This window comes from Mirounga leonina, unplaced genomic scaffold (assembly GCF_011800145.1).
Source record: "Mirounga leonina isolate KUSES-001 unplaced genomic scaffold, KU_Mleo_1.0 Mir_175, whole genome shotgun sequence".
Taxonomy (NCBI): Eukaryota; Metazoa; Chordata; class Mammalia; order Carnivora; family Phocidae; genus Mirounga; species Mirounga leonina.
This window is the reverse complement of record NW_023270453.1, coordinates 20,487,605-20,509,420: the sequence shown is the minus strand read 5'-3', so window position 1 is coordinate 20,509,420 and position 21,816 is coordinate 20,487,605. Positions and strand designations below refer to the sequence as shown.

Genomic DNA, 21,816 nt, shown 5'->3' with positions numbered 1-21,816 from the left:
TTCTATCCTGAAGCTCTTCAGAATCTTTTTTTTTTTTCTAACCACACTCACCCCCATATAACAATGATGATCATAGTCACAATAATGAAATAATTTGGCAAAAATTCCAAGACTCTCTTTTCCATGAGGACCTCCCACCTGCACTGTGAAAATTCTCCCCTTCCGCAGCCATCCCCGCCTGGGGCTGCCCCTCGCCCTCCAGGGGCTCAAGTGTCCGCTCCCCCATCTCCTGCTCTCCGTTCTCCATTCGGAGCCCTGAGGGTGTGAGGGAGGCTGGCGCTGTCGCCCGACTGCTGACTTAGGCTTGTTATTATGGGAGAGGAGCAGACACACGCAGGGACGAAGAGAGGTAGACACTAATGGCCGACGGGACACGGGATCAAGGGGAGCTTTGTTCCCCGCTGGATGCTGTGGGCTCAGGATCACAGGTGTAACTCACCATCCATTCACCGCAGGTAGAAGCGGGGCTGAAATGTAGGAATTACACATTTCAACTAAAATCCACGTTTCTCAGCTGCTGCCGCCCTTGCAGACCTAAGGGCGGGGGCAGCCAGCTGCACTCCCTCCCGAGAGACGCGGTGGGGGTCATGACGGCGGAGGCTGTCCCACAGACCCCGACGAGACGCGCTCACAGCGAGGCATCACTGACAAGCCACAATCAGAGCACAGGGCACACCCCGGCTTTGGGGGCGCTTCGACACGCCCTTCCTTCTGCACGGTTCACGTTGTGAACTTGGAAGAGCAGGAAGACCACGTCCATCTGTGGGACCCAAGTCCACTCGTTCCCCTCTCCACGCACTTAGGCTTCTCCTCTACCGGCTCATCTGCTCAGCCTTGTCCCCTAGGAGCAGTCCCCCATGGCACCTCCCTGAGAGAACAGACACCCTTTGGAAGGTGGTCACCCCCAGCCTGACCCAACCGCTCTGCTTAGACATGAGCAGCGTCCCAGGCTCCAAGTCCTTGCCCTCCTAGTTCTCAGGACACCACATTTCGAATTCTCTTCTTCTAGAAAACCTCTTTCCAGATGTGGTATATATATACAATGGAATATTATGCAGCCATCAAAACAAATGAGATCTTGCCATTTGCAACGATGTGGATGGAACTGGAGGGTGTTATGCTGAGCGAAATAAGTCAAACAGAGAAAGATGTATCATATGACCTCACTGATATGAGGAATTCTTAATCTCAGGAAACAAACTGAGGGTTGCTGGAGTTGGGGGTGGGGTGGAAGGGATGTGGTGGCTGGGTGATGGACAATGGGGAGGGTATGTGCTATGGTGAGCACTGTGAATTGTGCAAGACTGTTGAATCACAGATCTGTACCTCTGAAACAAATAATGCAATATATGTTAAGGAAAAAAAAAAAAAGAAGATAGCAGGAGGGGAAGAATGAAGGGGGTGGAAATCAGAGGGGGAGACGAACCATGAGAGACGATGGACTCTGAAAAACAAACTGAGGGTTCTAGAGGGAAGGGGGTGGGGGGATGGGTTAGCCTGGTGATGGGTATTAAAGAGGGCACGTTCTGCATGGAGCACTGGGTGTTATGCACAAACAATGAATCATGGAACACTAGATCAAAAACTAATGATGTAATGTATGGTGATTAACAGAACAATAAAAAAAAGAAAACCTCTTTCCTCTGGGCTTTGATGAACTGCAAATCCAGGTCTTCCCTTGACCCTCACAGGGGGCCTTTTCTCCCTCAGCTTCGAGACTGGCTCATTTCTCTGGCCTCCTGGACTCCACCTGGAGGCCCTCATCCACTCTGGAGCTCAACTGCACTTCCGCAAAGGCTACCTCCAAGCCCACTCCAGTCCCTGTGGTTTCTCCAAGCACCGCTCCCGGTTTTCAAACTCTCAGCTCACATGGCATCCAGAAGCATCTCAAGGTCGTGTCCAAAATGAGCTCATCATCTCCCTCCCAGACTCACTCACTTCCCAAAAACACTAGCAACATCTTGGAAACCAACACTGCTCTGCCTACATCTTCTCTTTCCCCCTAATTCATTGTGAAGGCTCTTCAGTTCATTTGCTTCCCCAGCCAGCTCAGGCCTTCATCAGCACCCCTGCGGATGCTGCACAGGCAGACGGCCCCTGAGCTTGTCCCCTGCCCGACCCAGCCCCACAGCCTGCCATCCACCCAAAGCAGAGCCTGGATCAGCTCAGGAACACCTCCCAAGCCCTTCGTGGCACACAATAACCTGAGAGTTGAGGACTTCTGTGTTCTGACATCACTTATGTTAATGCATAGTTTATCACTCCACAGGGCTGATAAGCAGCAGGTGACAGGGTACACGTGACTGGGGAGATAGGTCCCCCCACTCCTCCTATAAGTACCATGTGGGAAGCGTGATACCTTTAAATGTAAGTGAATATGCATTCTTAAAACAGCAAAAGACTGTCCTGATGACTTCAGGACCTTGCCACAGTGAGCTGCTGCCGAGCTCAGGACCAGCACGAGGAGCCCCCTGTCAGGGAGCTGCCTCCCCCAGGAGTCAGGTGCCACTCCTCCTCTGCAGCAGGCTCAACTCACCTCAACTCTCCTGGGCTCCCCAGCTGAGCTGCACACTGATCATGAAACAGGTTTGTTTGTACAACTGTGTACCGGTTACAGATTATTTAATTGATAAAATACAACTCCATAAAGAGACACCAATTCCATGGAAAAGCAGAATGCTTGGCAAAGACTAGATATAGGAAAAATTTTTAAAAATTAAAAACATAAAATAATGTCTTCATATTAGGTATGGGTAAAACATGAGGGGAAATTATTTAAACCTAAGATTCTAAACGGTCAGTGACATGGCAGGTCATGGCCATGGGCATGGTTTAAGCAAGAAAGCTGTGCTCATGCTTTTAGGTAGGGGTTCTAGGAACCATCTTTAGGATTCCTAGTTCAGACCTCTTCGATTAACCGAACGTCAGACTGGTGGGTTCCCCTGTCCAGGAAAGCCTTCACGGTATCCTGGCCCCATGAGGGCAGACATGAAATGACCAGCCCTCTCCAAGACGCAAGCATGGTCTGGGTGGAGAGGGACTTTGGGGGAGCCTCCCCACTGCCTGAAGCAGGGCTGGAGTTTTTGCTGTAATTCCAAATCCAGCTTCTGAATCGCAGCTTCAATAAAAGGCGGCATGTCTGCAGGTGGTTAAAGGCAGGCATTGTTGAATGAACGAACAGAACAGACTAGAACTGGTTTGGAAGCACAAAGACCAACAGGCATCATGCAGGGGGTGGGGTCCCACACCCTCCACTCCAAGCAACAGACAACAAAGGAACAGGAAAAACAGCTCCCTAAGTAAAAGGTGTTTGGGGTGGGTCAGAAGAGTGTATAAAAGGATCGCAGAATCTCCCTCCCTAGAATTTTCTTCACGGAACATAGCAGAAACCTCCAGAACCCCTGATCCTGGGCAGCAGGAGGGTCAGAGTGCCCGCTGATCCCCAGAGGGAGAAGCATTCAGCCCGGTACCAGCAGAGCTATGCAAACACTTCGGGATCCGTGCATCAGAAGGGCTGTCGTGTGTGTAAGACAAGCATGTGCACAAATGCAGGCCTGGACACACGGGGAGGTATACACTAGCAGGAGGCCTGGTTACCCTCCCCGTGCAGGGTACTGAACCCATTTACATTCCCACCAACAGAGCACAAGGTTCCTTTCCCTTCACATCCTTGCCAACACTTGGTGAGAAGAGCCATTCTGACAGGTGTGAGGTGAGATCTCCCCGTGGTGTGGATTTGCATTTCCCTGATGACAAGTGATGCAGAGCATCTTTTCATGTACCTGTTGGCCTTCTGTAGGTCTTCTTTGAAAAAAAAAAAAAAATGTCTATTCAGGTCCTTTGTCCATTTTTTAACTGGCTTATTTGCTTTTTGCTCTGGAGTTGTACAAGCACAGTGGGGAAGGAAGGGTCTCTTCAATAAGTACCATCAGGAAAACCGGATAACCACACGCAGAAGGAGACTGGACCCTTACCTTGTACCACTCACAAAAATCATTAAGACCTGAAACAGTAAAACTCCTAGAAGAAACCAGGGGAAAAGATCCTTGACACTGGCTTTGGCAATGATTTCTTGGATAAGACACCAATACCAAAGGCAACAAAAGCAAAACTAAACAATTGGGACTACATCAAACTAAAGAGCTTCTGCACAGCAAAGGAAACCATCAAGGAATTGAAAAGGCAACCTACAGAGTAGGAGAAAGTATTTTCAATCCTTAGATAAGGATTTCTATCCAAAACAGAAAGGATCCAGTTTTTGTTTTCAACATAGTTCAATCAGATGATCATAACATGTAAACTCCGGTCTTTTTTGCAAAGTATGATGCCTTGCAGTAGACAAGCCTTTGTAAGATACAATATAATGACCTAGCAATTTTATTTTGCTCCAGGTGGGAGAAAATAATGGTTTGGGGAAATCCATCGAAATTCTGTGAGCTCCTGACTAGAAATTATCCAGCTGGCAGTCCTAGATGTGGGTCCTGGGCCACCTTTACACTCACGAGACCCAGATAAGACATTTAACTTGAATCCTGGTTTTATTTTTAATTTCTAACCCTACTTGTTTCCTGTGATTAATGGATCATCCAATAAAATGATACACATGAAACTATGTTAAAACAATGCTGATACTGACTAGTTTATATCATTGTTATACCTCTAGATTAATCAACTTTGAAACACCATAGAGAAATAAAATGTACTTAAAAACACAAGGTTAGAATTTTAAGATTACAAATGAGTTATTAATCTATGTCCCATTCTTTATATTACTTTTAAAATTAAACATTTACATTCTAAAATATTTGTGAGGTTTTAAAATTTTAATGTATCAAGCATTTTAAATACACCAAAGAGGGGCACCTGGGGGGCTCAGTGGGTTAAGCATGGCTCCGGTCATGATCTCAGTGTCCTGGGATCAAGTCCTGCATCGGGCTCCCTGCTCAGTGGGGAATCTACTTCTCCCTCTCCCTCTGACCAACACTAAATATATATCAAGTACACTAAATATATATCTGAAAATATATAGGGAACTTTTTATTTTTAATAAACATCAGGGCAGAAGGAATTACAGGTCCTAATTCAACACACAATTCATAGTAGCAAAGAAGATAATTCTCAGACTCCTGAAGGCATATATAGTAATAAAACTCAAAGTATATTAAAAATGTTTTTTTTTAAAGATTTATTTGAGAGAGAGAATGAGATAGAGAGATCATGAGGGTCAGAGGGAGAAGCAGACTCCCTGCTGAGCAGGGAGCCCGATGCGGAACTCGATCCCAGGACTCCAGGATCATGACCTGAGCCGAAGGCAGTCGCTCAACCAACTGAGCCACCCAGGCGCCCCTTAAAAATGTTTTTAACTGAAATGTTTTATTATCAACTAATAAGAAAATGTCTGTTGAATGAGGACTGGCAAGTCCCAAGATCATCAATCTAGCACCTACTCCCCACCCTGGGCTGGTAAAGACAGACCTTGTTGGAAGCAGACCTTCAAAACGAAAACAGAGCTTTGAACATTTAGGATTATCTTCTAGAAATGAGGAAACCTAACACTTTGCACCAGTGGGTCCTCTCAATCTTTATTGTTCCTTTTTTCTTTGTCTGACAAAGTATACAAGTGTATTTCAACAGTGTTTTAAGGTTATAGACTTGTGACATTTCATTAGCTTCATTCTACAACTAAAGGGTACTTTTTTTCACCAAAAGAAAGAAGGGGTAGGGCGCCTGGGTGGCTCAGGTGGTTAAGCATCTGCCTTCGGCTCAGGTCATGATCCCAGAGTCCTGGGATAGAGCCCCACATCGGGCTCCCTGCTCAGCGGGGAGCCTGTTTCTCCATTTGCCTCTCTCCCTCTCTCTTATGAATAGATAAATAAAATCTTTAAAAAGAAAAAAAAAGGGTAAATAATACACACTTTAAAGATTTTTAATCTTACAAGTCCAGTAATGATATCATCTAGTTGGGGAAGTGGGAAATATTCACCTAAACACTAAATAAACTCTAAGTACAGTAGGATGTAAGTTAGCTTTTCAAAACAAGAACATACAGAGGTGTTCAGAAGATTGGGAGTTTTCTTTAACAAAAGTCTTGTAGAATCTCCTTTTTTAACCACCTGTGAGAAGGCGTGAGTTGACTGGGCTTGCTCCTGCCCACCGGTTCACATGAATTGCTGCCTCATGGAAACCACAGAGCTGGGTTCTCCCAACGGGGAAACCCTCCCCGAGCAAAGGCCTCACACTGCTTCCCACAAAAACAATCAATCACAGGATCAAGGTGAAATGTAGGAGATTAAAATGAAAATCCCCTATAGGATCTAAAGCCAGGACACCCCATCCATCTTGCCTTGGACCCACGCACCCCTTAACAGAACCTGCTAACCCAGGTAAATGATCAGGCGGAAATTCACCCACAGACACTCTGCTGAGGACCCAAGTCTTCGCGTTAGTGCTGGCCCAGTGCTCGACCCCAGTCGGTAACCGTGGCTCGCAGGACAGGCAGGGAAGGTTTCACCGCTGAGCACACAACACAGCTAGGACAGAGCAGGTGTCCTTTCCCTTCTGCTGGGGGCGGGGGGAGGGGGAAGGCATTTATTGGAAATAAGAAAATTTCACCTCACAGAAGTCTGAATTTCAGTATTCTTCAAACTGGCCTTCTACCAACAGTCTTTCGCTTAGTACCCACTGGGAAACGTGAAAAGGCAGCATAGGACATCATTACCGTCCCCCACGTGCTGACAGCACCCAAGCCCACAGGGCCGACAGGACAAAGCCAGGACGCCTGCCTTCCACTTCTTTGCACGGATACACTTACATGAAGACCTAGATGATGATCTTCAAATGAGAGGGAGAAGCCCTGGCTCCCAAAGGCTGACCAGCTGCACTGGAGGCACTTGGGAACCCACAGCCTAGCCCCACCCCTGGGGTTCTAACGGCCAGGGTTAAGGACGGGGAATCCGTTTCCCAGGTGATTACACCAAATGGCCAGGCTTCTGCACGGCAGACGGGAACAAACAGGTAATAAAGCAGAGCTTAGGAGGTCAACGTGGCGGCCCAAGTGTTTGCCCACACCTGTTCAAAGTTTCAGGCGCAATGACGGGAGCTTTCTTCAGGTGGCCAAGGGAATATCCCCTGGACCGCGGGCCATGCAGACCGCTGGCTTGGTCTGGACAGTGCTCAGGGCCAGGTGAACGTGCCTTTGTTAAGGTGCCTGGCCAGAGCCATCTCGCTTCCAGAGGCCAACAAAGCGAGCACAGACCCTCCAGGAGGTCCACTGGCACGGGAGGCACCTTCCACCCGCAGGAGGGGAAGGCTACAAGGAAATCGGTCTCCATTTGAATAAAAACTCTAATTTGCTTGTAATGACCAACTATTGCTGTGCTTTATACTACCAACATTTCCAGTACGGTTTCAAAGGATTAGATGCCATAAATCATAATTTTCATTCTACTGGAATACAGAAGTACTCTGCTTAAGAATACGTATGGAACTGTGCCAAGAGGAAAGGGAAAATGCCCTCACCACTCATATTCTCTCCAACAGGACCGCCAGGAACAGCTTACAGGCTGTTTACGAAACTGGGATTATAACGTACGTAGTGTTCTGCAATAAGGAAATTTCTTACCAGGAATGGTGTCTGATTAACAGAGTTACAGGTGTGGTGCCATGAAGTAGATAACTAGTATTTGCACCGCGATCCACTCTTACTAGTGTCAGCCAATAAATACACTGGCATTTAGACAGACAGAGACCCCAGCAAGGTGCAGCAGAGTCCTCAAGCAGGCGAGCCGGACCACGGCAGATGCAGAACACGGCCCTCCAGGTAGAGAGGCCAGGCAAGGGGTTGGAGAGGAGGGGCGGGTGGGTGGAGGCAGGGGAGGGCGGGTCAGGGCTAACGGGACTCCTCAACCATCCTCTCAGACCTGGAAATGAGAGAGCTCGATGCCACTTACTGCCCTTTTCTGTTCTACAGCCTTAGAAATACTAAGCCTGATGCCTCACCTGTCAGGGCCAGCTCGGACCCTGCAAATCACCACCTGCAGCTGGGTCGTCACTCCCAAGGGACACTGCGGCCACCTCACCTGACACGCAGCTCTGAGCTACAGGGCTGCACTCTCCATCCGCACTTAATAGTGGACATCAACAGCAACGCAGGGGAGACTCTCCTCCTGACCTAGAAAGAGTGAAACCTAAAAGGTAAACATGCACAGCCTAACAGGGAGACAACGGAGAGATTTCCTCTGATCGCAAACAATAGAAAGGCTCTCATTCACAGCCCAGATGACGGAGGGCTCGGCCTTCCGCGCAGTACCAGAGCCCCCGCTTCCACTCCAAGCCACGGCCAAGGAAGGAAGCAGGAGCGTGCAGGCTGGCCACACGGACAGTCCCTGAGGTTAGACACACTGCCTCCCTGCACTGAACGTGCTCGGCAGCTCCCTGGTTAGCAGGGATCAGCCGGGAGCCTGGTGCTGGCTGACGGAAAGGGAAGCTGAAGGGAAGCCCGGCCTCCAGCTCCCGGAGGGCGGGAGCCTCCCCGGTGCAGGGGTCACCCCCACCCTGCGGCCTCCCGGGTGGGGAGGGCCCAGCGCCTGCAGGGGCCCGAGGGAGCAGGACTCCCCTCGGCACACATTCCACACACACAACACAGGACACATAATCCAGGCCCGACGCGTGCTGAAAACCCGCAGGTGCTGGCGGCTCTGCCGTTAATGATTCACCCCTGCCCGAGCCCAGCACTCGGAAGGAAGCAACCTGGGCTGGACTGCAAGCAGGGCATCCCGAGCACCTGCACCTCCACTTCCGTAAACTTGCATAGAAAGTAGGAAGGTCAGAGGAGGTCATCTCTGGGGATGCAGCCTCCTGTTCAAAAGTCATACTGTTGAAAGTACACATCCACCCTTAACAGTCAGTCCGCTGGCTAGACTCATGTGCTGATAAGAACAAAGGAGTTCCCCCAATCACTCACACGGGCCCTTGAAAACGGAGAGACCCAGATGCCACCATCCCGTTAGGCTCGGTGCCCAGGACCTCTGGCCTGAGAAGCCGCATGGCTCAGTCTGAAGGGCCGGGGAGCAGGACGAGGCTGCATGAGCAGAACACGGGAGCCCCCGGGCACTCAGCTGAGAGCCCCACAAGAGCCCCACCCAGGACTCCCAGCACCGCGGGGCCCCAGCCCCTCCTTCCTCTGAGCTCCCAAGATCACGCTCTTGTCAAGGAATTCTGCACGGACTGTGGAGGGTCCCCGTGCGTTGTCCGCTCTGGCGATAGGCTTACGTTCCATCTTCTGCATGACAGAAATGGCCATCACCCCCACCCAGCGTCTAATGTATCCGCTCATGCAACGGACTAAATGAACGCTCGAGAAAAGAAGGACAATTCAAAAGCACTAGGATGGCAGAAGCAATCTCCACCCGAACTCTGGAATCTGATCGTTCTAACTGGACGTGTATCTGCAGGTGCACACACGCTCTTCCCAAGTACACACCAGCACGGGGCGGGGCTTCCTCAACCATGGAAAGGTCCACTCTATTTGGTGTTAAACAGTAAACACATAACACGGCAAACTCCTATCTTCTTCAGAAAACACTTTTATTAGGACCATATTTGGCCCTTAAAACAAGCACACACCTCCCTTAGGAACCACAGAAATTCTACAAGGTAGGACAAAAGCCTGCTGCGTTTTTCAAAAAAGGTCATCCAACATCCAAGCCAACATCAGATTAAAGCAGCTTTGGCATCCGCCCCATGAGCCGTAGTGATCAATTTTACTTACATCTTAGGCCCACTTCAGCCCAAGGCACTCCCAACAAAGGCCAGGATCCTCAGGGTCACTCATGGGAACAAAATACAACCACGCTCCTATGCCAGGGAAGGGTATTTATGGGACAAGGAGAGAGGACTGCGGCTGCCTCCATTCTGACCTCAGACTTGCCATTTGGGTTCTTCTTTGCAGCTTGTTTCGGGGCTCAGGCGGAAGACCCTGAGGACAAAGCATCCCCGATGGAAACCAAGACCGCCCCCGCCCCCAGCAGTAAGGACGGTCCTGAGCCAGCAAGACCCCGCCCATGACTGACCCCAAGACCGTGATCTATTTAATCTTCAATGCCCATCTACACGTACTCAGCCACCTTTGTTCCACATTTTCTTTATATAAGCGTGGAAGTATTTTTGGCACTTTGAAGACAGTCTTTGAGACACTAGTCCCCAGTCTTCCTGGTGGTGACCTCAAGGAAACAAAATCATTTCTCATTTCACCACCACTCATTTGTCTGCCTTTGGATTTTGTCAGCAGCGAGGGGCCGAACCTGGAGCGCTTGGGATTCCTAGAGCCAGGTATCCTTGCACCCCTCTGCCCCAGCAATAGCAACATGTGAGTTTTTATAAAACTACTTAATTTTTCTGCATATAGCCAGTGCTGCAAGATGCTCCTGGAGCAGAAGGACACATGGCTGGCATGGGGAGTCATTGGTGGGGCAGAGAGAGATCAGCCAATGGCCCATGGAAAAAGGATTACAGTTTTCCAGACAACCAACAAAACCGGTGATGCTTAAACGAATTGGAAGTCTGTTCACAGGCATCTTGCTCCAAAGAAACTCTTTCCAAAGGTTATCAAGGATTCAGGCAGTCAGGATCCTCCCCCCCACCGCCACACCCCCAACACACACCATATATGAGGGCTATGGGTCAAAAACAAGAAGGATGGTAGAAGAGGAAGGCGTGAGCATGGGAGGAAGAGAGAATCTCAGAAGAACTCAGGCTTTAGAACAAAGTTGTAAATGGAAATTAAATATAGGCCTCTGGTCATCTTGCAGAGACCTAGTTAGTCTAAATTACAAGTAACAACATTCACACTTTCATCTGAGCCTATAGGTGATCTGGAACCACTCTATTATGAAGATAAATCGAAAGAGAAAAATCAATTCACAATGCAGTATAATGACTCAGCCAGAATAACCAAATTAATATAATCTACTCAAAGTCAAATCATATTGTTCTTTAAGATTGGGTTATTCTGCAGCTCAGGGGCAGCTTCAGATTTAAGATACTTAAACTGGAAAATGATCGTGTTTCCCTTAATTCTGATAACCAGGGCCCTAGAGAGATGGAGTGGCTTTCCTTTCTTATGGAACAGATGCAATCATAATTATGCACAAAGATCCGAAGACAGAATGAACACTCCATGTTTTCTGTTTAAACTAGTCATGGGACTTCCAATAGTAGAGCATTCACAAGACAAGTCCATGGTAAATACATAAAACGGTCTTTGTTCTGGGATTTACTTAACAAGAAAAGTCTTCAAGGGTCCCTGATACTGGAACATTTATCTTCATTAATGAAGGGCTCTATGCTTTCTAAATGAGGAAATGGGAAGTCGTACTCTCCAAAAACAATATTCTAAGAAAAGGCCTACACACCTGTAGATGCATACCATAGCAGGACCATCTTAGATACAAGGATTCAAGTTCTGATGCAAACAGGAATAACCAGGGGATGGCGGAGGGTATAAGGAGGGAGAACGAAGGTGGAGGTTCTACAAAACTTGAGACAATATCCCAGGATAGCCAAGAGTCCCACGAAAATCTTACCTGTTTTAAACAGTTATTCCTGCCAACATTTACCTGGATTAAGACTTTATTTACATACTGCAGAGGAAGCTGTAAGAGTTGTCCTTATTTCACTTGTATGTGGAATCTACAGAAACAAATGAACAAAACAGAAACAGAGAACAAACTGGTTGTTGTCAGAGGGGAGGGGGAGGGCGGGCAAAACAAGTGAAGGAGGTTAAGATGTACACACTTCTAGTTATAGAACAAGTCACAGGGATGAGAAGAGCAGCAGAGAATGCAGTAATATTGTAATAACTTTGGTGACAGATGCACGGGGACAGATGGGGACTACACTTATCATGGTGAGCATTTCATAATGTATACAATTATCACTATGTTGTACACCTAAAACTAATATATGTCGACCATACTTCAATTAAAAAAAAAAGATTTGCCCTAACAAGCTTCTCTAATCACTAGATTCTCTTCACGATTATGAGTAACCACTAAATAGCTTCCTCTCAAGGATCTAAAACTAAAAATAGAGTAACAAAAGAAAGCCACATCCTGACGACTTTATTAAGCAGATTATATTTATGAAAATAAAGGATGTTAGGGACTAGATTCCTAAAATACCCTTCGAAGAACTCTGTATCAGTAATAGCTCGTAACTGTTACATCAGGTGGAAAAAATATTTAGGGTATATGGAAGTAAGTAGGTTTAAAAAAAAAAAAATCGCATTCACCATGAAACCTGGCATCTTTTTAAAACTTCTCCTTCCTACTTCGGTTGGATTAACGCACTGCATGAGGGCAGGCCTCAAGCTGGGGGAAGCTGTAACGTGAGAAGCAGATGTCAGAGCAGTGCCGGTCTTGCTTCCAGGGCAAGGCAGGCTGTGTGGACCTCACTCAGGCGCGTGGCCTTGGGCAAGCTCTCGGAGCAGGTTTCCCTTTTTAGAAGACACATGTAACTTAACTTGGGTTATAAGTCCTGAAAAAGTAATATATGGGAGACACTAATGCAATGCTTAGCACACAGTGAGCCGGCGGGGAGTGGTGGCTAGAAATACACATAAGCATCCTCCACCATGGATGGAGAGACTGTCCACATTAAGAAAAAAAGAGGTCGATTTGCAACATCTGATTTAAAAATCCAAATGTTGCACCGTCCATTCCTACTGACAAGACTCCAGCTCTCTGGGGACTGAGAGAAGCATGGTGCATTAGATGTGGCCCTCATCCCTGCAAGAACTGAAGATCAGAACGGGCACTTCACTTGGAATAAAAGCACTCTACATAAAACTAAGAATTGATTGCCTCCTAAGTGACGGGTGGCTGCTTAAACACAACCACCAACATCCTGGTAAGTAATAGGGACGCTCTGAGAGGTCACTCTTTCCTTGTAGAGACACTGAAGAAGCTATTCCTGGAACCTCATTTAGAATATTTTCCCCAGAAACACAACCAAGAATTAACAGCATTGTTTCTTGACCAAAACGATTAAGATTTCTGATAAAACCATACTACCCAGCCTCCGGATTCTAAAGGATGCTGTACAGAAAAGGTAGCCAAAGGGGCCACATTTTTGGTTTATCTTCCATGAGCAACGAGTTTCGAACATAGAGAAAATGGGAAGAGCTGTATAATGGACACCCATGTATCCGCCCCCAGATGACAGATTCAATTTTAAATGTAAAGTTCCCGCGGCAGCCAGCTAAGAGAATGCACGGCATAAGCCTCAGGCCCATCACAACCACGAGGAAGGGAATTGGGAGCATCTTCCTGGGACCTGCTGCTCGCCCTCCCGGGAGCACCCATGCCCGCCCCAGAGCTCCCAGTGCCGGTCTCAAAAGGAGCCCAAAGGAAAGGCTGCACCCCCAGGCGTGGTTCAAAAAAAGCCAGCCACATGGTCTAGGATATCGATCACTGTCAGGAAACCAAGTTCTAATGATCATAACGAGTTTCTAACCATTTGAAATCCAATCTTCTCATCGGTTCAAAGATGTCAGTTCCTTAGAAAATATTTTAAAGAGACTAAAAAAGATCAGCATGAAAGCAACAAGGGAGCATGCAATTAGAAGGTTTACTTGGTATCTTAGTTTCCAGGAATGCCAGTGTTCCAAATACAGCTCCCCATCCCACAGTACCCTTCAAGAACACTTCACAGTCATCAATACCAATCCCACGGATGCAGCCAGCCTTGTGGGCTTCCCAGCTCTGGTGAGCATTCCCAACCAGCAGTCCGGTCACCGGCCAAGCGGCCAAGGGGGGCACCCACCCTGGGCGTCCTCTGTGCATATTCCCTCCCCAAGGCCTTGCTCTTAGCCATTCACAGGAGGCAGAATGGACTACAACATTTCCAGAGAGCCCCTCTGACTTACACACTTTCCATCAAGGGCAGATTTCATCCAGAATCCTATTTGTGCCAAACACTAAACAAGTCATCAAGGAAACAAAATTAAGGTGACTTCCTGCCTGTGTCCAGGGCCAGATCTTCCTAATAAAAGGGAAGAAATTCTAAATTACCAACAGTCACTATAAATCCCTTAGTAGTAGCGGATCTAAACAATTCATCCCATCTACAGGGGAAGAGAGAAAAGCAAATTGTACTTCCTTTTCATATTAATTTGTGTACCAATAAGTGAGAAACCTCTCAAAGTCTGGATGCTATCAACAGCAAAATAACCCCAATCGTTAGTTCTCAGCCCATGTCCTGTTGTGGTCCACAGGAAAGTCTAGCCATCATAGCAAGCCTAGATTCACTTGTGCTAAAATCTAAATGAAACACCAATCCACCCACACAGCAAGTCTTATTTTTACAGAATTTCCTGACATAAGACAGCTCTCGGACAGCAGCATGTGGCCGTGGAGGTACATTACAGTGTGCATGAGTAACAAAGTTTCAACCCTGGCAAGTGGATAGGCTACTTCCTGAGTTTTAAATGTGTATATTTTAATGATTTAAATTTAATCCAATCGTGCCCTTGCTTAAATAGCTCCTTAAAGACTGCTTTATAATGCTAAATCTCAACAGCTTTTAAGCATCCATTATATTTGCCAAAATAAGAACAAAAGAGATTTTGAAGCCTGTTAATGCTCACTTAAGAATCTAGCATGAAGTCCATCTCCACCTTATTGTTTCATGTTACTTTATATGAAACTGAAATAGTTATGGTACATAACTGAAGCCATAACGTCTGCAAAACTATTAAGTCCACAGGGTACGTGTTTGTGGGGAGGGGGGCCTCAAAACCCTACCGCTGGTCTTTGTTTTAAAAGAGCTTATGAGGGGCGCCTGGCTGGTGCAGACAGCGCAGCATCCGACTCTTGGTTTTGGCTCAGGTCATGATCTCAGGGTTGTGAGGTCGAGCCCTGTGTCCGCCTGCACTCAGTGCAGAGTCTGCTTGAGATACTCTCTCCCTCTGCCCCTCCCATCCCTGCTCACCTGTTCTCACTTGCTCCCTCTCTAAAATAAATAAATCTTCAGAAAATAATAAAATAAAAAATAAAAGACGCTTACGAAAGTCAACAAGAAAAAGATCCTACTCACAATCACGAACTGAAACGGTGCTCACCCCAGGTGACTGGCAGGGTGAGCGTAAAGGATAAAGCCCCAGAAGGTCATGGATGTCATCATAAAGGATAAAGCCCTAGGGTGTTCAGCAAGCAGGTCACAGGGCCATCACCACAGCAAGCCCCTGCCCATACCCAACACCAAGCTCCGAATGTTGAGAGTGGCCTGGCCTCTCAGACCTGTCCCAGACTCCCAGGATTCCACCTGTTCGACATCCATGTTTACGTATCACCCGACGCGGGGCATGATGAGAAGCTATGTCCAGCCCAGCATCTCCCCACACGCTGAAGGCTGAGGATCACGCATGGCCAGAAGAAAGATATCCCAGAGTCCCAGCGATGGGAATTCTGAGCCTCAGTGGGCAGGTCCCGGACTCTCCTCCAGGAAGCTTTGGGAATAACTCCAACTGCAAGTCCAACGAGGTCCAGAGATGCAGCAGGACTACAACTTATATACGATGTGCTTCCCAGGTACACCTGGGCCAGAGCCTAAACAGGGCGTGCTTCCCAGGTACACCTGGGCCAGAGTCTAAACAGGACGTACTTCCCAGGTACACCTGGACCAGAGCCTAAACAGGATGTGCTTCCCAGGTACACCTGGGCCAGAAGCTAAACAGGACATTCTTTCCAGGTACACCTGGGCTAGAGCCTAAACAGGATGTGCTTCCCAGGTACACCTGGGCCAGAGCCTAAACAGGACATACTTCCAGGTATACCTGGGCCAGAAGCTAAATAAGTTGTGCTTCCCAGGTACACCTGGGCCAGAGCCTACACAGGACGTTCTTTCCAGGTACACCTGGGCCAGAAGCTAAACAGGACATGTTTCTCCTACCTGAATAAACTCAGTAGCAGGGAAGGCCAGGGATAGGAAGCACCAGGAGCTCTGTCCCAGTGGACACACCTGGGAGAGAAAGAGTGGACCTGGGTATTTACCAAGCAGACGTCAGGACATCACCTCACTGATCCTCAATACTACCCTGGAGGTAGGGTTAGTAGCTGCACCTAACAGCTCAGGAAATGGAGGCTGGGGAGACTAGCTAGCTCACCCAAGATGATGCTGTGAGTGGTGGAGCCAGCAGGGCCCCCACATACTCTCCAGACGCACAGAGATCAGGAAGAGGTCTTCTCAATGGACACACTCATAGGTTTAGTCCAGAGAAACCTCAAGATCCTCCCACAAATCCCTGCAAATAGGATGTGGAAAAGCATCCAAAGAGATTCAGGAAGCACAGAAGAAGGTCATCCACAAGTTAAAAATGGAATTTTGTGCTTTCAGTTCCCACCGTACTAAAATCCATCTCCCTCAAACTGATGGCTGCTAAGTGAACCTGTTCTAAAGCATTTGGCCAACTAAAATATTTCATCTCTTCCTTTCCTCTGACAATAGCAGTCTTTGCAACTGCTCTTAAATAAACCTGACATCCTTCCATGAGGATTTGTAAGCTATATTTTGTCAGCATTTGGGGAAATGTAACACTGACTGGCCATGCTCTATTTGCAGTATAAGAAATAATCCCTATTTGTATTAGTTTATTCATAAAGAAGACTCAGAATCTCCCAGGGAGGTTAATTAATAACACAGTTTACATTTCCATTTTCATTTCAGGTAAAATGGCCTACAAAATCTATTTTTCCCCCAAGAAGCATCTCTTGATACTTCCCTAGAAAGATCGTCAGGGTGAATCCATGCCAACTTCATCTTTTACGGAAGGGATTTTCAGCTTGGCGAGAAAGGGGAACAGGGAATAACACAAGGATTCAAAATAGAGGCTCATGTTTTTCCTGAGTGACAACGTCAAGGAGTGTGGCTCTGTGTCAAAACAAGGTGACAAGAGTGCGCTAGCTAAGGAAACTCTGGGGCGTGTGGGCCTCACCCCTCCCCCAGCTTTTATTTGAACTTCTCACAGAGGGCAAGCTACCTTTGTAAGACACTCAGTCAGAACACAAGGAGAATCATTCCTGTGATTCAGGAATCAAGTTTCTCTCTGCACAGGAACGAAGAGAGAAGAAGAGAAGCCAGACCTGTGCATGCCTTCGTCCTCAGCCAGAGGCTCAGCCCTGAGCCGGGTGTATCCGAAGTAGCCCAGATGGAAGAGCTGATATGTGTACATATGATTTTTAAATAATTTTTAAATTATTATTATAAAAGTATTAAATGACCGGACTAACCAGATAATTCAGTAAAGAAAAAAAAAAATTAGTTGTTCATAGTTGTGAATAAAAATGTAATGAATCCTCTCTCTGGAGCTGATAGACTAGTTTGGATCTGGCCCACGGGCTTCAATCTTCTCACTGGGACACAGATTTCCAACCCAATCAGCAAATACATGATTTTAAAACCAGCAACCCAGAAGAAAAAGATACATTCCTAACCTAGTATCAGTCACAGAATACCTTCATTTCTCATGAACTTGGATAGTTTAGTATTTTTTTTCCGGATTTTTAATACCCACTGTACAAAGCCCTTTAGTAAGGAACTGTCTCGATTTGTAATGCACACAGCACAGAGAGCCCATTTTACTATCCAAGATATTCAATAGCAACAAAACTAAACAGCAACCCTCCTCCCCGGAAAGGGACTGCTTGCTGTAATCTTAATTTTTACAACTCAATATCTTAGCATTTTCCCACTTTGTCTCAAGGAATTATTAAAATTAATAACCCCGGGGGCGCCTGGGTGGCTCAGTTGGTTAAGCGACTGCCTTCGGCTCAGGTCATGATCCTGGAGTCCCAGAATCGAGTCCCGCATAGGGCTCCCTGCTCGGCGGGGAGCCTGCTTCTCCCTCTGACCCTCCCCCCTCTCATGCTCTCTCTCTATCTCATTCTCTCTGTCTCAAATAAATAGATAAAATCTTTAAAAAAAAATTAATAACCCCAATTGGGTCCCAAAGAAAGCAGCACAGTATATGCATGGTTGGAGAGGATGAACACTCTTTCCTTTGGCATGTTGACTCCGATATTCTTACCCCACACCAGCTGGGATTCCCAATTAGCGTCCCCTCTTTGAGAGCGCTATTTATTATCATCACGAACAAATGGATGCAATTACTTCTTTTGAGACGTGACAAGTTTTTGACCCTCTTAGCAGAAAAGAACAGAGCACTGGTAACAATGGGTCACTTCTGAATGGTGTGCATGTGGGCGCACACGCACACACACACACACACACCACCAAAAAAAGAACTAAAGTGGGCAACCTTGAGAGTAGAGGTGTAGAAAAGGAGAAGCTGGATTGTGAGAAGAGAGCCAGCCTGATAAAAAGTGGCCAGAAACCTATCACATCACCCTCGGTGCCTTGCATGTTACAACAGATAAAATGTCCCCTGTTCCCAGGATAAACAGTGATACGCAAACTAAGTCAAGTAACTGCAGCCAAGAACTTGATTTTTTTTTCAGGGTGCTCGAGCAATTATGACAAGAACTGGAAATGATCTTTAATAATATGATTAGGATTTGAACTGGTAAATCAGTATATATATATATATACACATATATATGACATCAAATGAAGATTATCCAATACATTCTCTTTACGAGTCAGAATAAGCTACAACTCATCCCATAAATCACTGCTTTAAAAAAAAATAAACTAGCTCTAAAAAAAGAGACAACCCCTTTGAAAAAGGCTGGGATGAGGAAGGCAGAAAGTGACTCATAACATCCAACAGCTTGTAGTCCAAACCATAACAAGAGTATAAAACCAGTGGGCCCAGTATAAAACAAAATAGAGTCATTGTTACCGCTTTGACCCCCGTAAAGCTCAGATCTAAGCATAACTACCGCGTTGCAAATATCTTGCAAGCACTTGGAACAATTTTACAGATCTGTGCCTTTAATGGTGTGTTTACTCTCCTAGCTCCCTGGCTAAATTTGACATCTATATTTATTCATCGAGAAAAGAACATTCAAATTTAACTATTTTCCTGACTCTGAAGAACTCTTATAATTCACGTCCACACATTTCAAATCCCACACGTATCGATGCTGCCATTTTGTAAATATTCTTTTAAAATGCAGGTGACGGTATTTTAGGGCCACCATGCCAAGTATTCCATCTCATTCACCACAATGCTGTCTGCTATTTGACAACTCTGACATGGATATAACAAATTCCATCCCCAATCCTGAGGTCTGATCCAGGTGGACAGGGTCCCTGAGGCCCCACAGCTCTCTCCCTGAACCTGCTGACCCCTTCCCTTCCTCCTCTCCAATTATGACAAATTATCAATGAGCCTCCGCAAGAAAACATTTTTTTCACACATTTGTTTTCCAGAGTCAACTATGTCCTTTCGGTGAGGATGACGTCCGCACAGTTTGGTCTGCGTTAAGACACAGCTGGGTCTTACTGACTTTGGAAGTGGTCCTAAAGCGTCAGCTCCAGCAGAACCCTCAAGTCTGCAGTAACGGGGCCCTCTGAGAACACAGGGGTGGGACTTGAGTTCTAGAGCTACGTGTTTCTGCTACCTCATGTCCAACAGCCCTGAAAATCTACAAACATTCCACCTGGCCATCTCTTTCAGATTTTACTCTTTGGTGTCAGGAATGTGCCTGTGAACCACTCCTCTGCAATTAAAAAAAAAAAAAAAAGGCATTGGCCCCTTGACCAATGCAAAGAACCAGCATTAGGTTAGCTTCCCCACTTCCCTCCTTAAGCAGTCGCTCACTCACCAAGACAGTGTTCAGCCAGACTCTGCGATGGATCATAACATTCGTTGAATAATTTGGTAGACTAATTAGCAAAGCAGAGCATGAACTGAATAACCCCCACAAGCAAAAGTTAGGAAGCTAACAGACATACTAACAAAAACCACGAAATGTAAAACATAGCATCTATTTCGTAAAAAGACTTCTCTTCTACAAACACCAAACAATTTTCACGGGCTGTAACACTAGGTGGTTTCCCTAAGTTCTACCAAAATAAGACTTCAGCTACTCCTGGATGAGAGAAGGGCAGTGTGTATGCACAGCCCACGAAACAACCCACCAGTTCACACAGAAACTTACTGCTAAATTTCAATCAACAACTGAAATTTTTTGAAGACACGTCTTTTTTAAGTTTTCTGTTTCTTCTCTACTCTGCCTGATGTTTCTATTTAAAGTTTTTCCTTAAGTCAAAAAAAAATGCTTACCCATTAATGAAATTACTTGGGGGTCTTCTTAAAGCCAAAAAGGAAAATGCACAATTCCAAAAGGCAGAAGTGTCAGGAAGGAAAGAAGAAATGCTTTAGGGGAAAGAATGTGGGAAAGGAGCCATGGCCGCTCCCCATGGCACCCTGCATCCAGCCCCAAGTCTTTGAGCCCCAGACCAACAATCCTAGCCCCACACCGCCGACTGGATCCAGACATGTGGACTGGAGGCTGTCAGTGCCCATAGGAGGGGCTGCCTGCCACATCTCCCCGCAGAGAGCCCCTGCACTTTGCTGACAATGCTGTTCTGCAGTGAGAGGCTTTCCCCAGTGAGGGAAGCACAGGGTGGAAAGAAAAAAGGAGGCAACCAGCGGAGCAGGAAGCAAAAATTGGAGTTCTGCAGCCAAGAAGTCAACCTGCAACCCTTTACCAAACGATGACCCACTAACATAATACAACACCAGGATCTGTAACAACAGAAAGTACAAACCCAAACTGCACCTGCGTATGAGATGTGCACCACAGACAACCAACGGTGGGCAGGCCATACAGGAACTCCAAGAGGATAGTTTGCTCTGCTTTTTCAACCTATATTATATGCTTCAAATGCAACTGTTTTTCCATCCTCCTCTGAAGGAACGAAGCCCTGGAAATTCCACGTGTTTCCACAATAGTTTCTGATATTGTCATAAAATGATGAAGGCTGATTTAAAGAATTCTCTCCACGTGAATCATGACTGAGGATAAAACGTGATAAAAGCTGTTTTAACTTTTCACTTTGCAAGTGGATATGCTGGGGGATTTTTAAGTTCCACAATGTAAAAAAGACTGAGATTTCTGATCCTTCCAATCTTGGGCTTCTTCTCTGAAGCAACATTGAAAAACAAGTTGATTCATCTAATTTAAGTCAGTAAAACTGTTCTATGTGGTTAGAAGACCTGAAATTCCAAATAACCTTAAAGAACGTTCCATCAACTCAGCATGGACAAAGCACGTCAAAGATGACACAGCTAACGTATGGGGGCAGGGGGCTGGACAGGCCAATGCGCCAACCCTGTGATTGTTTCATTCTTCAGCGTTCAGCCCAGGTCTAGCAAGGTTTGCACAGAGAGGAAAACAACAATGTACTTCCCACATGCAAACACATACCTCTTTCTCTGCCCAAACACTTGATAAGAAACTCATTAAGCCCTTTTTAAAAATCTGTACAGATGGAAGGCGTACATGGAGAACTAGACTGAGCATACCTTGGTCTAACGTGGTTTTGCCATCTTCTGGGCAGTGAAACATATTACTCACCCTCCAAGACGGATGGCTGGTGACAGGCCAGTGTCATTGAACAGATAAGTGTGCCCCAAGTTCACACCCGTAAGCAACCACTCCCCGTGCACCCCGGGGCCAGGACACACGTCCTCAGCACTGTCCCAGACTCGAGGAGCAACTGTCGAGCTGACGTCCAGGCTGACGGGGGAAGGGCTGCCGTCCTGTTGAGTTGGGACAGCTTCCCGCTTTGGTAACACAGATGGGGTATGGACACTTATGGTCCGTGTAATGTGGACACAACAAAAGCGTT

At 46.6% G+C, this 21,816-nt stretch overlaps 1 long non-coding RNA gene across 1 annotated transcript in view; it reads right to left on the bottom strand.

Annotated features, from left to right (window-relative positions):
* The window catches only part of LOC118021638, a 29,368-nt gene extending 14,503 nt beyond the window's left edge, over positions 1-14,865 (bottom strand). Inside the window, exon 1 of the long non-coding RNA XR_004682247.1 lies at positions 11,616-14,865. This is a non-coding gene — a long non-coding RNA (uncharacterized LOC118021638). The remainder of the gene's footprint in view (positions 1-11,615) is intronic.
* Positions 14,866-21,816: the final 6,951 nt, after the last annotated feature.